This window comes from Carcharhinus amblyrhynchos, chromosome 15, assembly GCF_965287045.1.
Source record: "Carcharhinus amblyrhynchos chromosome 15, sCarAmb.v2.hapA, whole genome shotgun sequence".
Classification (NCBI taxonomy): Eukaryota; Metazoa; Chordata; class Chondrichthyes; order Carcharhiniformes; family Carcharhinidae; genus Carcharhinus; species Carcharhinus amblyrhynchos.
Genome location: NC_137338.1, coordinates 32,650,605 through 32,667,613, shown reverse-complemented (window position 1 = coordinate 32,667,613; position 17,009 = coordinate 32,650,605). Strand labels below are relative to the sequence as shown.

General features: G+C 41.4%; 1 protein-coding gene across 4 annotated transcripts in view; it reads right to left on the bottom strand.

The window, feature by feature from the left end:
* Positions 1-17,009, bottom strand: part of hao2 (hydroxyacid oxidase 2 (long chain)) — a 94,468-nt gene that overhangs the window by 64,822 nt on the left and 12,637 nt on the right. The window contains exon 2 of one of the 4 annotated variants that reach the window (XM_080203745.1): positions 16,000-16,225. The exons of the other annotated variants lie outside the window; for them this stretch is intronic. The gene's annotated coding sequence lies outside the window, so the exon portion shown is untranslated. The remainder of the gene's footprint in view (positions 1-15,999; positions 16,226-17,009) is intronic. 4 annotated transcript variants of the gene reach the window in all.

The following is a 17,009-nucleotide window of genomic DNA, read 5'->3' as shown; positions in this document are numbered from 1 at the left end:
TATCTAAATTAAACTCCATCTGCCATTTATCAGCTCGCTGGCCCAATGTTAGAGCACTACTGACAGATCAGAAGGCCGATGAAAAGTGGTAGTTGCTGAATGGTTGATTAAACATATTGGATGAGATTCTTCGGCCTCCCACCCAAGTGTTTCCCACTGGCGGGAGGTGGCGCTTTGTTTGGTACCGGCAAGATCCTCTGGTTCCGCCACTGTTGATGGGAATTCTTATTGACATCACCCCAACCTGAGAAACCTGCAAGCGGCGTGCACTGCCGACGGGACTGGAGAATCCCAGCCATTAATTTTGTCATTGGAAGCTGACAATACTAAAGGACTGTGAAAGTGTTGATGACATTAGCGTGGTATTAAATTTATTCATTTTCTTAGTCATATAAACTAGACAGAAGTTGTTTTGCTCAATCTGTGATAATGCCACATATTACTCACAAAGACCCATTTAAATGAGTGTAAATTATAGGCAAGTTTCTTTGTCATAATCTAAGTTAGCAACGATGACATTAATTCCATGCAGATCATGGTTTAAATCCAATTATAATCACAATGCGTTGCTAAATTTACACAAGTCCGACCTGTAAATTACAAGTGGCTTCCCACCGAAATTAACATTTCAATCGCTCATCCCATGCCCTGATACAGGTAGTAACATCTGGACTGCCATTGTAAATGAAGCAATAAACAAGCCAGAAGGACAGTCAAAGCTCTACTGGAACATTCACATTGAGTGGTTGTTCTTTAAATCAAGCTCAGGTGATCAATAAGTAAAATAAACTGCTGGATGAAACAATGTAAAGAAAATACTGTAGAATTAAGAAACAATTGGATGTTATAATAGGATCACCACATTTTAATCCATTTATCATCAGGTTTCCATATTTCTGCCACATATTTTTTGAGTTGCTGTATATTAATTAATTAAATATCAATTACACTATTTCCTTCATGGAGCTAACTCTGTCTATCAGACATTAGGACAGGAGACCCTTGGAATGTGCAGAATGTAGAAAACAAATCTGATCTAATTCCCTGTGTACACAAGGCACGTGTGTGTTGTGAAAACATCCAATGCTGGAGAGACAGTTTTTATATAAGAAACAATTGGACTGCTCTTATATTGATTGTAACAGTTGAAGTGATTTACAAGGCCACAGTTCTAGTACACTTTCTACTCAATCACCTTCATATACAATAGTCACATAAAATCAAAATATATCAGTGCACATAGATTTGAATTTCCTTGAAGTTAATAACCCTGCGTTGTGCATCCATACACAATATTGTTGAATATGTGGGTGTTGAACAACATCAGAAAATATTTATTTGCAAAGTGGAAATAGACAATTCTAGTACTCTAAAGGCCTAAGCTAATGCTCTTGAGGGTGGGGCGGTGTCTTTCAGGTCAAACCAAGTAAACAAACTCAAATTACATTAGGACAAACAAAAAGAGGGTGGCTCCCCAAAAGGAAGGGGAACGGCCTGAACAGAAACAAGAAGTACAAAGGAAACTTAAGACATGTCAAATCAAAATGTGATTGTCAGGGTCTATAACGCACCTCAGCCCCTGTGATGCCCATTGGGCGCGAAAGGTGTCAACTGTGCCTGCAGACACCGCGTGCTCCCTCTCCAGGGACACCCGGCCGCGAACGTAGCCGCGGTAGAGGGGCAGACAGTCGGGACAGACGGCCCTCCCGATCGCCCGCTGCCTGGACCTGTTGATGGTGTGTTTCGCCAGGCCCAGAAGCAGGTTCACGAGGAGATCGGCATCCCTCCCCTCCCCTCTCTGCACCGGGTGTCTGTAGATCAGGAGCATGGGACTGAAGTGCAAACAAAACATCAATAAAAGGTGCTTCAGAAAATCAAAAAGGGTGTACAATCTATAACACGAAATGTAGACATGGTCCACGGACTCCTTGAGGCCACAGAAAGAGCTGTCTCAGGAGCCCGTGAACCAACAAATCCTACGTTTGTGCGGCACTGCTGCATGCAGCAGCCTCCACCCAAGGTCCCTGATGTAATTGGGGTTTCTTTTATCGTTAGACTTTTAATCCTAGATTTGTTACTGAACCCAGGTTCAATAACAAATCTAGGATTAAAAGTCTAACAATGACCATGAAAACATTGCCAATTGCCAGAAAAATATACATCTGGTTCACTGAAGCCCCTTTGGGAGGAAATCTGCTGTCCTCACCTGGTCTGGCCTACATGCAACTCCAAATCTACAGCAATGTGGTTGGTCGACTCTTCAATCGCCAAGCTCACTTGAAGGGCAATTAGAGATGGGCATCAAATGCTGTTCCAGCCCGTATTCCATAACCAAATTAAAAAAAACTCTCTGAATCCGATTTGAGAACATTCTTGATTTCCACATTTGAAAAAGTACTGATTTTATATGAATGATCAAAGGGAACCACAGAGATATGTTAGAATTCTTTTCTAAACAGGCAATGCTTGTAGATAGTGACCCAAACAGAGTTCCATATCACAGAGAGCACAATGATAAATCTATTTGGATATTTGCCTATCTGGATCATATTGGCAGCTGGAACCAATAATGTGATCTGTTACCAATTCACTGTCACAGATCTTTTGGGATTTCAGAGAGAACAATTACTGCAGTGTCTGAAAGTACATGCTATAAGAGAATGTACAGTGATGATTTCCACAATATTTCTCAGATTTTTTTTCTTCACAATCGTAATCACATGACAAAAAACTTCCTCAGTTCAAGTGGTTAAGACATAAGGCTTACATTAGCACTGCCAGGCATGCCAGGGTTTTTTTTAGATAAAGAAGATTTTATATTTTAAATTAGCTTTGCAAGCAATGGGAGATTCCACCTTTCTCTATTAAAGTTTATTTATTAGTGTCACACAAGTAGACTTACATAAACACTGCAATGAAGTTACTGTGAAAATTCCGTAGTTGCCACCCTCCTGTTTGGGTACACTGACGGAGAATTCAGCATGGCCAATGCACCTAACCAGCACGGAGGAAACCTGTGCGGACACAGGGAGAACATGCAGACTCCACACAAACAGTGACCCAAGGTTGGAATCGAATCCGGGTCCCTGGTGCTGTGAAGCAGCAGTGCTAGCAACTGTGACACTATGCCCCTCATTTCAGTCTACTTATCTCCTTCAGGCATTCATGAAATCAAATTTCTTAATATTAGGGCCTTCTACGATTTTATCCCAAGAGGGGCTTATTTTCTCTTTTGTGAAAAAATTAGCTAACATGAATGGGGTAAGGCCTGTGAGATAATCATATTATGTTTCCTCACTTCATAATATTTCCATTCTGTCACTGCTGCTTGTGGTTAACTTTTCAGCTTATTTCTTGTGTGAAGTGAAAAACCATTCAAGCCCAAACTATTAGCTGTGGCTCCAAATTGAAGCCCTGTGCTGCTGGATCTTATTAGACTTAAAAATACCTTCAGAACGGAAAAGAAAAAAAGGTGCCAGATTGGGTTAAAAAACAGAAAAATTAACATCAAAGTGACTAACCATTTTAAACTCACCAAAATAAATTTCATAAACCAAATTTCCATCGAAGCCATATGCACACAAAGCTTTGGAAAGCTTGTTCTCATGTATGTTCTGCTATGTGCATGCTTGTACATTTTCATACATGTACTGTTATTAAATGCATGGAATGTGAGGATGAATTAGTTGCTGAACATCTTTTAGTTTCTCTAGAGTAAAGGGGTGGCATAAGAGGCACCTAATCCTGATGTAACTATGAGTCAATATCACAATGCCCAGAAGATTAAGATCTGGTGGAAGCAGTAGTGGTACCTTGTGTACAGTACTGGGATGTACATAGATCTGACAATACAACAAGAATATGTTTTTTTTTGAATGGGAGTCTATGGTAGCATTCTTAGGGCAACAGATCCTAAAGACAGCTCATCTAGACCTCAAACCTTAGACAAACATTATGGCAGCTAACAGTTTTTGTTGACTGTTCATGCATGCCACCTGAAAACATGGTGGTAGCAGACAGACCTGGAAGAAAAAATTGCAGATTTGCAAGACCTACAAATCCTTTGAAAAAAGGACAAGAAGAAAAAAGATTGAGGTCTCACCTGAGAGCAGAGCATTATGGATGCTGCAGATGCAAGCGGACACAAAGACACAAAGAGTCCAGACAGCAGTGAGCACAGATCACAATCTACAAATCATCCTACTGAAGCAGCAATGGATTCAGAGCTTAAGGGAAGCGTGGAGTCAACATTGCCACTCCAAGGACAATTTGTAAGAAAGGGTCAACAATGGGACAATTGGAAGAAGTGATTCTCCAAATACAGAACAATTTGTGTTTACATAAAGAGGAAAAAAATTCAGATCAGTACTCTAGTCTATGGAATAGGGGCCATAGAAGATTATGTTAATGTTGGACAGATTGTTGATGAGGTTTCAATCTCATATAAGGGCGTCTTTCAGGTATATGATTTGTACTTCAATGTTCCAATAAATTTGATTGTTGCTTGAGCGAAACTTAAGAGGAAGAAAAATGGATGAGTCCACGGACTCATCTATAAATGACCTTCACAACCTCATGGAGAATTGTGACTAAGGGATCATCAGAGATAAATTAACAAATGATTGTATAGTGGTTGGGGTCCTAGATAAAACCCTATCAGATCTTTTTCAAACAAGAGAGGATTGATCTCTTGCAAAGGCCATACAAATAACAGGCAGACCTTAAGAGGCAAAACAGAATGTTGTTCTTGGGGCAAGCAACGTCCCTTAGAAGAGAATTAGTGAAAGCTGTTCAATATGTCAGACAAAAATGATAAATGCAATGAAGCAAAAGCCCGCAACCCTGGGGAAAAGTGTGTCACCTGCCATGTTGAGATGTTCTCAGTGTGGTGGGAAAATTCTTCACAAGCTGGAAAAATGCCCAGCAGGGGGACTTCGATGCCACACCGGTTGGAAGTTTGGACATTTTAAAATAGCCTGCAGATCCAAAGTTCCTGTAGCTCAACAGGATGAATGAGAAAACAATGGAACCAAGTAAGATTCAAGATGTGGAAGAGTCACAGTAAAAAAACAAATATCCTTCTTAGAAGTTAACATTTGTAGAAGTTAACATAACAGAAAGTTTTTTTGAAGGGGTAACCAAGAAGGTAGATGAGGGCAGTGCAGTTGATGTTGTCTACATGGACTTTAGCAAAGCCTTTGACAAGGTACTGAATGGGTAGGTTGTTGCATCAAGTTAAATCTCAGGGGATCCAGGACGAGTATCTAAATGGATACAAAATTGACTTCTTGACAGAAGCCAGAGGGTCGTTGTAGAGAGTTGTTTTTCAAATTGAAGGCCTGTGACTAGCGGTGTGCCTCAGGGATCAGTGCTGGGTCCACTGTTATTTGTCATTTATATTAATGATTTGGATGAGAATATAAGGGGCATGGTTTGTAAGTTTGCAGATGACACCAAGACTGGTGACATGGTGGAAAGTGAGGAAGGTTATCTCTAATTGCAGTGGGATCTTGATCAATTGGGCAAGTGGGCTGACAAATGGCAGATGGAGTTTAATTTAGACAAATGCGAGGTAATGCATTTTGGAAGATTGAAGCAGGGCAGGTCTTACTCAGTTAATGGTAGGGCATTGGGAACGGTTACAGAACAAAGAGATCTAGGGGTACATGTTCATAGCTCTATGGAAGTGGAGTCACAGTTGGATAGAGTGGTGAAGAAGGCATTCAGCGCACTTGGTTTCATCGGTCAGAACAATGAATACAGGAGTTGGGACGTCTTGTTGGAGTTGTACAAGACATTGGTAAGGCCACACTTGGAATACTGTGTGCAGTTCTGGTCACCCTATTATGGAAGGGATATTATTAAACTAGACAGAGTGAAGAGAAGATTTACTAGGATGCTACCTGGACTTGATGGATTGAGTTATAAGAAGAGGCCAAATAGACTGGGACTCTTTTCTCTGGAGCGTAGGAGACTGAGGGGTGACCTTATAGAGGTCTGTAAAATAATGACAGGCATAGACAAGGTAGATAGTCAATATCTTTTCCCAAAGGTAGGGGAGTCTAAAACTAGAGGGCATAGGTTTAAGGTGAGAGGGGAGTGTCCAGAGGGGCAATTGTTTCACACAGAGGGTGGTGAGTGTCTGGAACAAGCTGCCAGAGGTTGTAATAGAGATGAGTATAATTTTATCTTTTAAAAAGCATTTACATAGTTATAGGGACATGGGCCAAATATGGTCAATTGGGATTAGCTCAGGGGTTTAAATAAAAATAAGGGTGGCATGGACAAGTTGGGCCAAAGGGCCTGTTTCCATGCCGTTAAACTCTATGAATCTGTCTAAAGTAATTAGCCGAGCATTAAATTAGAAGTTGATGGTCACCCCACAGCATTCAAGCTTAATACTGGGATAGGTATTTCAGTACTATTAGGTGAAGCAAAATAACTTAAAAATATCACATTACACCTAACCTCCATCCAGCTGGAAAGTCCAGGAAGTGTAATGATAAAGGTAATAGGCGAACATATGGCAAGATTAAGATATAAGGATTTTAAAAATTGTGAAAACCCTGTATATTGTACAAAACTAGGTGTCATTGTTATTGAACAGAAAAGCATGTTTGCAGATGAGGTTCATTTAGAAGGTTGATGCATAGTTGACAAGCAGTCTAGTAATGTATTTAAGAATGAATTCCATTCCTATTTTCTGCTGAAAACAAAATATCACATGACCCTAAGGGCAAATGCTAAGCCTATGTGACTCCTCATAATCAGGAAGGTCCCTCACCCAATCTTAGACAAAGTCAAGAGCACTTTGAACATATGTTACAAATTGGTTACTGGAGAGATGATTCCATTCTGATAAAGTGATATTTTGGAATGGTCACAGTATCAAAGCTAATGGTTCAATTACCATTTGTATGAATTTGACTCAATTAAACAAGTCAGGAAAGAGCGAGATGTAACTGAGGGCATCAATTTGTGTGGCATGGTGACACAGTGGTGCCTCACAGCACCAGGGCCTCAGGTTCAATTCCAGCCTTGGGCCAGTGTCTGTGTGGAGTTTGCACTTTTTCTCTGTGTCTGCATGGGTTTCCTTCAAGTGCTTCGGTTTCCTCCCATAGTCCAAAGATGTTTGGGTTAGGTCGATTGACCATGCTAAATTGACCCTAGTGTTAAGGGGATTAGCACGGTAAATGCATGGGTTTACGGGAATAGAACCTGGGTCGGATTGTGGTCAATACAGATTTGATGGGCTGAATGGCTTCCTTCTATACAGTACGGATTCTATGATTCAATGAGATAAGCAAACAGCACCCTTTCACAAAGTTGTATGCTAACGACAGCTCTTGGCAGTTGCCTCTGGCAAAGAATCTTGATTGTTAATGAATTTAGTCATCCCATTTGGGCATTGTCGTTTTAACAGATTACCATTTGCCATTGATTCTGTACCTGAGATAACTTAATTTTAAATCCTAGAGGGCATGGAAAGAGTAATACATCATGTGGACAACATTCTCATACATGGATCATCGAGCAAAGGACACATTGACTCCTCAAAGTTCTACAACAAGCAGATTTGACGTTAAGGAGCAAATGTGAATTTCCAAAGCCTATAATAAAATTCTTAGGGCACATTGTGCAAGCTTCAGGAATTACACATGACCCCAAGAAAACTCAGATCATTAGGAAGTTCCAACAGTCTAAGAGCATGGCAGAATTGCAAAGATTCTTTGGCATGGTAAATTAAGTGAGCAAATTCCCAGCAAACTCGGTAGTGATCAATGAACGACAGCTGTTGTGACATGGTCAAGAGTGGTTTTGGAAAGTTGAGCAGCAAAATGCTTTCAACAAGAGCAAAAATCTCCTAAGTTCATCAGAAATTCTAGAGCGCCACAATCCAGAGTGACAGACAATCATAACAATGGATGCTTCGTCTACAGGCTTGGGCACAATGCTGTTTCAAGCTCACAAATATGGACAAAAAGACCATTTTATTACCTCAAGTTCTCTCACACTCAGAGAAGAGGTACCCTGATCATTGTGAAGGAAGCATTAGCAGAGACATAGACCTGCAAGCAGTTCTTTGATTAAGTCATGGATCAAAGGTTTATAATTGAACCTGCTCACAAGCCTTTGATTACTCTTCTTAACTGAAAGCAAAATGCAAAACAGCTGCCTAAAATTCAATGCAATGGGCTGAGACTCATGAGATATGATTTGGTTACTCAATGTGTTCAAGGGTATACTGTCAAGAATACCAGTGGAAGGAGTTAAACTGAAACATTTAAACTTTATTGAGGAAGTGGAAGCATCAACTTCACTCATTATTAAACATGACCAATCACTGAGAAGAGATTACAAGAAATCAAGCAAGCACAACAGCAGGATGCCAAGTGCATCAAAATCAAAGGACGTGAGGATTTCCGTTCGCTGCAGCGAGATGGGAAAACCCTGCTGGCATGAATGGTGGTAACATTCTGGCCAAAGAGTATTTTCAGAATGGATCACCAGAGTATACTCTTAGCAACGCAATACTTTGCCTATATTTCAAACAGAGAAAACATTTCACAATCATTAATGATTTCTTTATTTTTAATGACAGACTGGTCATCCCTAAAATACTTCAACTGGAATTTTCCAACCTCACCTGTGACTGGGGTTCTCCAGTCCTGCTGCAATGAACAGAGATTTCATTGAGCATGAAACTCTCCGTTCTCGCTGGCAGCAGTAGCTGGCCATACAAGACCAGAGAATTCCAGCCTTCGACTTGACGTTCTGCAGAAAATACAGCAATGTCACTTGGGAAGAGCGAAATTCCAAACAATATCCCAGCAGTGGTTCTGGCAGCCATTCATTACTCACTTCATTGGAGAGTTAATCATGAGTTACGTTATATGTGCAGTGAATAGCCAACAGCAGAGTGAATCACCAACATCCTCCACAACTCCAACTCGGAGTTGAGGAGGAACTTCTTCACTCAAAGGGTGGTGAATCTCTGGAATTCTCTGCCCGTTGAAGTGGTGGAGGCTACCTCGCTAAAGATACTTAAGTCACGGGTAGACAGGTTTTTGATAGACAGGGGAATTAAGGGTTATGGGGAGAGAGCAGGAAAGTGGAACTGATTCACTTCAGATCAGCCATGATCTTATTGAATGGTGGGGCAGGCTCGAAGGGCTAGATGGCCTACTCCTGGTCCTATTTCTTATGTTCTTATTTTCCCTTCCAGGTATTGGCACCACATGGGAATACAATTGTTTAATGGCAAAGTTTTCATCATCACTGCAGATTACTACTCCAGATAGTTTAAAGTGAGTAGACTGCACAACACCACAACAGAGGTAGTTATTATCTCATTGAGAAGAATCCTCATGACATGCTTCCCAGGCATTGTGGTGTCAGACAAAAGTCCCCAGTTGCCTAATGAGCTGCTCCATAATTTTGCACAGTAGTATGGTTTCATGTATAAGATTATAGATATCCTTAGTCAAACAGAGAAGCAAAAAGAGTTTGAATCATCCAGAAATTAATGAAAAGGTATAAGCATATTAACTTGGCCCTCCTTAACTACAGAATCGCACCATGAAAAGAAAACAGGTACTCACCATTAGGATTATTGATTGGAAGGCAGAGGTGAACACAACTTTCAACTCTGCAACAAGCACTACAAACTAACGTTACCTCAGATGATTGTGAGAAAATGAGGAAACATGAGGAACAACAGAGCTAAAGTCCAAGAGAGAATGTGGATACGAGATTGACAGAGGAAAGAGATTATAACAGAAAGAGCATATAGAATTGAGATAGATCAGGATCCAGGGAAATATCAGAAGGAACCAAAAAGCCTCGGTATCATTAGCAAGGAAACCATGGAACCTTGACATAATAGTTAGATCCAACAGAGGCAAGTGGCGGCATTTTCTGGCTGCGCTCACCCTGAAACTGGAAAACCCTTCCATGCTCTGCCCCTCGCCTGCTACGATTGGTGGTGGGCGGAACGGAAAAATTTGCCCCAAGGAATCAGGAAGAAGTGGTAACTCTACAACACCCAGGTTGAAGATGGTCCTATTGAACAATGAGAAAGTGCAGTTAATCCTCAAGCTTGAAATGAAGTCAGAACTAAACTGGGGAGATTGATCAAGGCACTAGAGACTAATCCTGTGAATGGTATGACTTTGTGGGAGATAAAGAAGAATGCATATAGTTGGGTTAAAGACTTGGTGGAGAAAGAGTTAAGATCAGGAGCACCTCTTACGAATGTAACTACTGATGTAACTTTGATACAATGGCATATGACTAAGATCTGGTGGGAAGCAGAAAGTACAACCTTGTGCAGAGCACTGAGATGTGCATAGTTCTGCAAATAAACAAGATATTTTAAAGAATATGACTTATGCCTCCACACAGACATTGTTAAGATAGTAGGCAAATCCTAAAGCAACTCCCTCTGGACGCTGAACCCAAGATAAAAGAGTTAGTGCTATACATGGAATGTGTATCCCTTACCATAAATTAAACTTATGTATACAAGGAATCCATATGCATGGAATGTGCTAATGAATTGAAGCTGAAAGCCTGTTAGTTGCTACTGCCTAATTTCTTCCTCTATGATTTATTAATGTTAATTTGTTGTGTTAGTGATTTGTCAATGGTCATGCTGATTAAAACCATCCAATCCTAGTCAGTGAGCAGGCGCACATTCTCAAAAATTCCAACTTCAGTTCCGAAAACAATAGTTCTCAAACATTCACTAAAATATCGACTAGATGGCATATCTAGTAACGTTATACCTTGAACCACTGATACAACTGGGTGCTGCATACCTTGCCGAATCCTCACCTGTAATGAAGTTATGAAGAGTGAGCAGTTGACAGAGTTAGGACACTGAATTCAGCTGCAGAGTTTGGACCAGCAAATACCGATGGGATGAAAGGTTTCACACTTCTTCGTGTAAGGACTAAATGACAGATAAGATCAGCCATTCTTAAAGCAGTTCTTGTGAGTTTGGGTGCATAATGCAGGCCACCACTCAACTGTGGCTCTATCTATGCCAACGGTTGACAAAGGCCCCTTTGCCTCCATCACCTCAAGGACAATTAGTGATAGTCAACAAATGCCTTGCCTTCAACACTCACATCCCATGAAAGAATATTAAACAAATTAGCAAAGACTAGCATCAAATTGACAATAGCGCACTTAACAGGTCACTAAAGTAACTGGTGTAAGAAATTAGAAAATCCTCTGAGTTGTTTGACCTCTCCAAATGCATCATCTCACACTTTTCTTGGTTGAATTCCATGTGCTACTTTTCTGCCTATCTGATCAACCAAGGCCTTGAGACAGGGCCCAAGTTTAACTTCTTACCTGAAAGCTCATAATGTTGCAGTACGGGATGATCATAGAATCATAGAAACCCGATGGTGCAGAAGGAGACCATTCGGACCATCAAGTATGCACTCAGAGCAATCCCACCCCAGGCCCAATCCTCAGAACCCCATACATTTACCCCACTAATCCATCTAATCTACACATCCAGGGACACTAAGGAGTAATTTAGCATGGCCAATCAACCTAGCCTACACATCTTTGGACTGCGGGAGGAAACTGGAGCACTAGGAGGAAATCCACGCAGACACAAGAAGAATGTGCAAACTCCACATAGACAGTGACCCAAGCCAGGAATCAAACCCAGGCCCCTGGAGCCATGAGGTAGCAGTGCTAACCACTGCACCATCATGCTGCTCTTCAGACTTTTGGTTTACACGTGATTATGTAAAGTTAAAATGGGCTTAACCTCTGGCTATGCAATAGATAACCTAGAAGTACCAAACACTTATGCCAGTTTTGATGGAGAGTTTTGTTGTCAGAGTTGGGAGCTTTCAGGTAAGATGTTAAACTTGGGCCCTGTCTCAAGGCCCTGGCTAGTCAGGTAGGCAGAAAAGGAGCACATGGAATTCAACCAAGGGAAGTACGAGATGATGCATTTGGGGAGATCAAACAAGGCAAAGGATTACACAACTAATGGGAAAATTTGGAGCGATGTAGAGGAAGTGAGGGACCTTGGAATGAATGTCCACAGATCACTGAAAATAGCAGGACAGGTCGATAAATTGCTTTTAGAAGGTAAATGGCATCTTTTCCTTCATTGGCCAAATTATAGAATATAAGAGCTGGGAGGTTATGCTGGAACAGTACAAATCATTAATCCGGCCACAACTTGAGCATTCTGTGCAGTTCCAGTCACCTCACTATAGAAAGAACACAATTGCATTAGAGAGGCTACAGAGGTGATTTAAGATGATGTTGCCAAAACTGCAATGAGAAAAATTGGGTAAGTTGGGTTGGTTCTCCTTGGTATAGGGGAGGCTGAGGGGAGATTTGATTGAGAAGTAGAAGATTGTGAAGGACCTGGATAGAATTGATAGGAAAGGCCAATTTACCTTAGCACAGTGGCCAATGATTAGGGAGCGTAGGTTTAAAGTGAGTAGAAACCTTAGAGGGGGGAGTAGGATTTTGTTTTTCATTCGAGGGGAAGGGGTGGGGGTTATAGAGATCAGGAACTCCCTGTTTGAAAGGGTAGGAGAAACAGAAGCCTTCAACTCATTTAGAAGGTGTCTGGATGTGAGCCTGAAAAACTGTGACCTGTATGGACATGGACAAATGGTTCAAAGTGGGACTTGGCTGGATGGCTCGTTTTTCAGCTGGTGCAGGCACAATGGGCCATTCTGTACTGTAAATTCTCAATGATTCTGTGGTTCTAAATGGATGGTTAAAATCCCATTGTGAGTTATCATCGGTATGCTGGCCAATATTTATCCCTGCAAAAACATCACTAAAAAACCCATTGTCCCTGTTGAGTTACCAGATGCTAAGGAGCATTAACAACCATGACTTAATTAAAATTGGATTGGTCCATGATAATATTTGGTAATGCTGTAGTGCTTTGCAGTTGCCTCCTGCACTGTGGCTGGCCAAGAAACTCTCCTACTCTTTATTGCCTCCCAGCAAGTTCATTGGAAGGATCTACAGGCTGATAATCAATCTATCAGGTCACATTACCTTCCTTGGCCAACAAGTCCTAAAAGGGGGCGTGAACCCAGAGGTAGAGTCACCACCACTGCACAACAAGACTTCCCTCTTCTCGTTATACCATTGCTGTTTGTATGAGCTTGCTGCACACAAATCTGCTGCTGTGTTTCTGCATTACATAAGAGGCTTCACCTCGGAAGTCATACGTTTGCTGCAAAGTAGTCTGAGACTGTCAGATATTGTAGAAAGAAATATCCAGTTCTGGGTCTAGCTCTGAGTCTGGCATAACATTCTCCACGTGAATTATATGGGCCTGCAAATGTTGGCATTCCTCCAATATTCACAACCAGAAATGAGACATTTTCTACCCAATTAATACATAATGTACTTGAGGCTGCATTAGTTTTACATTCATAAAGGGAAGGAAACTCCTTTTAGAGGGAAACTAAAAGAAACTTTAAAAAGTGGCTATAATTGCACTGGTTAAACTATTCTTGGAAAATTTATTGCTTGGAAATACTTTATAACACATCAAAGGTTGCATCCATCAAGGTTAGGTTAACATTTCGGGTAGGTTCTGATCAACAATCTCGTCCAAAATGTTGTTATCTTTTGTTTTTAGAAACCAATGAATCTATGTACTTTCAACAGGGGAAACCTCATGGGTATTGTAGCTTTGGAGTTATGTTACTGGACTAGCAATCCAAAGGGCTGGGCCAATGATTTGGAGATATATGTTTAAATCCCACCATGGCAACAGGGAATTTGAATTCAATTAGTTCAATTAAAATGGAGTAAAAATGTAATTTCAGCAATCATGACTATGAGACTACTGAAGTGTAAGACCCATCTGGTTCACTACTGTTTGTTAGAGGAGAAAATCAGTCATCCTTGCCCGGTCTGGATTACATATGAATCCAAAGCCACAGCAATATAGTTGACTCTTAATAGCCCTCTGAAAGGCCTTAATTGTATGGTAGGCGGATTGCCTTTCTGGACTGATGATGGCTTTCTGTTTGTGGAAACCATACACTTAATAGCCGCTGCATAGTAGTAGCATGAAATGTTAAACTGCTGCTCCAATTCTTGAGGTAGTTTGCCTTTCCATGTAATTTCAGGTAGACCGGGCACTTCTCAGCTCAAAAGGTTGATTATCTGAGAGTTTGCACAGTATGAATTGAACAATGATCTGATGAGAATAACCAGTGTCCCACAAGAGAATTTTGTTGCACTCCATTTCTGTGTCAAGTTTGCAAAGTGAGCAAATGACTTAGGGCTTATTTATAAGATTGCTGAATGGGCCAATCTTACAGTGCATGGAGCTATATGATTCCCAACTTGTTAAATGAGCAGTGAAGGTAGACTTAGAGCAGAGAGTCATAGAGAACTCATCAGTCGCTTCCGCAATCAGCAGCCGAAGAAATGGCAGCAAAATGCTCCATCTCAAAAGTTAACTTGTGCACAGGTTAGAGCGTATTAAAATGCTTAAGAAAATCCTTTCACGCAGCAGTAAATTAAAATTGTGAACATATCATTTACATGTCCAAAAAATGCAGGATGTGGGAGGTTAGGGCTCATTTCAATCAAAAACGCATTTCTTTCATGGAAACCAACAAAAGTGTTAATAAACATTGGATGAAAAACAGGTCCCATGGCTACACCATCTATATGGGCATTGCTGATTGTTGTTGGTTTATTATTATCACATGACAGTGAAAAGCATTGTTTCTATGCAGACATAGAGTGCATAGGGAAGAAGGGAAGTAGAGGGTGCAGAATATAGGCCAGAATTCTCCCATCCCACCCGACACTGGAATTCTAGCGAGCAAGGAGGCAGAGCATATAGAGGTCCATTTAAGTCAGGCAGAAATCTCCACTTTTCAGACAAGTGCGGCCAGAGAATTCCACCCATAGGGCCCGATTTTACCATCAAGTTGTGTGCGTTTTCCGGCATGAAAATGTGGTAAAGGGTGTGAGGCAAGTAGTGCAATCTACGACTGTCTCTGTGGCCGTTCCCCCTTTACATATGGCTGAAAGTGGCGGTGACCGGGACCACACCCAGAACAGGCATGGCGGCAATTTAAATGCATTTGAATGCATGTAAATGAATGGGCTGCACGCCCAACTTTACCAGCACTTCCCACTTTACCACTGCGCTTGCCGGTCCCGATTCAACACAAAACAGACATGGACTGCAAAGATTCGATTTGGGTGCTCCAGCTTCTGAGGAGGTAAGTTCAGAGCTTCCGGCTGCTCTCTGACTCAGGTCGGTGGTGGTGGGGGGTGGGGGAGATGGGAGGAGTCAGATGACTCTGGCGGGGGGGGGGTGGTGAGGGAGGTGGGTTAGATGACTCTCTGGTGGGGGTGCAGGGGGAGGCGGGGGGCAGATGGGTCTGCCGCCACTCTGCGTGCAATTGGTGGTGGTGGGGGGTGAAGAGGATCCGTTGCCATTCTGCATATGATCAGTAGGGGTTTACTGCGCAGTTGAAGGTTCCGATTGGAGCTGCAAGGTTTCGGGCGCAATAAACCACATCCATAGGTTTGTGCAGCCCGATTTGGAATTGCTGATATTTTTTCAGGCAGAACGCATGTGGGGACACTGGAGAACAGGTCTAAAAGTCAGATCTGAAACACTGTCAGATTCAAGTACAGCAAGCACTTAGAATCAAAATGGTAAAATCAGGCCCATAATGTTACAGTTACAGATAGGTGGAGAGAAAGATCAGCTTGATAAATGGTAGGCATACGTGGTATCATTAAAACTGAACAACTGCACAAGTTGCTCAATTCATAAGGTTAATAAGTACAGTTTCAGAACAAAATCTGCTTTTCCAAATGTTTAACTGGTCATAAATTGCTATGAAAATGAGAGTGAGGTAATTGCTTTCAGTATGATTCTTGTTTAAACGATATAGCAACTGGAAGTGAGGAAAGGATACACAGTAAAAAATCAATATCCAAAAGCTGTTGTACTGCTTTTCTAGTAGCTTTGAGAAAATGACATCTGACAGTCTGGATTCCTTGCCGTTGACATGGATTTCAAGTCATGAAGTTGCTGGGTGGAATTTCCTGGACTTAGACCCGGAGGAAGCTACAGGAGTATTAGCAAGTTGGAAAGCAGAGTAGTGAAGGAATGGTTTCTGCCTCAGAGCAATCAGCCTGGTGAAGCAGGGAGGGCCAGCAGGATGATACATCCATTCTGTCAAAGGAAGGATTTCTAATTAAAGGGACCATCTCACTACGAGAGCTCACTACAAGTTGGATATTTAAGACTGCAGCAACAAAAGCAATGAGGAGGAGACACGGGGAAGACTGCCAGCGACAACCACATCGCAAGAATGAAGGGGAAAAATCATATATATCAATTTAGATTCAAAATACTTTAGCAACACAATCAGGTTGTCTATCAATTTAAAATGTTATCAGATCAAATTTAAGCGTCACAATGTAACACAGGCAGTGAGGGTTATTTGTATCAAGTTAAAAATGCAAAAGCATTTCCATTGAGCTAGGTTCAACTGCAGAAGGCATATTTAATCCCAGCATTTCAGTATGGAAATTATACATTCACCAAATTTTCCCTTCCGCCATCCATTATACCAAGTCACTTCAGCCAGTTTTATTTTAGCCAAAAATAAAATCCAGTCCTCCTTTTACCAGAATCTTGGCTCTTTATTTCTTTGGAAAAATGGATTGAGAATTACTGCTGTTCCTTCGTGCCCCTTACATATTATTGTGGTGTGAACATAAGTGCCATCTGTTGGTTAATTGTGGTATTGCAGTGAACATTTCTTAGCTTGTCCAGTCAATTTTAACTTGGGTCCTCTGGTGAAAATAGGGCAGTAGTCTCCCTAAGCGAGCCGTTTCACCCAATTTTCACTTAGATTCCACCAACCACCACATTTCCTGGAGCTTCCTCCTACGTGGTCCAGGTGGTGCCTGAATTTGAACAGGAGCTTTGTCATTGCAGCTTTAATATTCGG